The following is a 467-nucleotide window of genomic DNA, read 5'->3' as shown; positions in this document are numbered from 1 at the left end:
ATGCTTTAAATCAAGACATAATGTGTGAAAGTCTCAGTGGGGCATATGACCTGCAGGGCACCACCACTGGTAGGACAGCTAGAGCCCGGCAGTGCTGGATTCCAGCAAGAATCCAACACTGGTGTGTGGTGATTTCTTGCCCTTGCCCTTGCCAAATGCCATCCCAGTGCCCTCTGCTTTACAGCACTTTTCCTCATCCTTGTGACAATGCTGTGAGGCAGGTGCTGCTGACTGAGACTTCTGTTTTATTGGAGGGACACAGAGAAAATAACCTGCTATGGCCAGGAAGGGATCTCAGTCTGTGTCTGACTCTATAAACCAAGATTGCAAGGGCACAGATGTGAACTCATGGCGAGAAGCCTCCTCCCACACAGGGGAGCTGCCTTGAGCCTGAGCAGGCAGAGATGGCTGGAGTCCCCTGCATGGGTCCCTGAGGGGCATCTGATGGGCCATGCTGGCTGCTGCAA

Source organism: Galeopterus variegatus, unplaced genomic scaffold, assembly GCF_000696425.1.
Source record: "Galeopterus variegatus unplaced genomic scaffold, G_variegatus-3.0.2 Scaffold673, whole genome shotgun sequence".
Taxonomy (NCBI): Eukaryota; Metazoa; Chordata; class Mammalia; order Dermoptera; family Cynocephalidae; genus Galeopterus; species Galeopterus variegatus.
The sequence above is the reverse complement of the archived record's forward strand: the minus strand, read 5'-3'. Positions refer to the sequence as shown.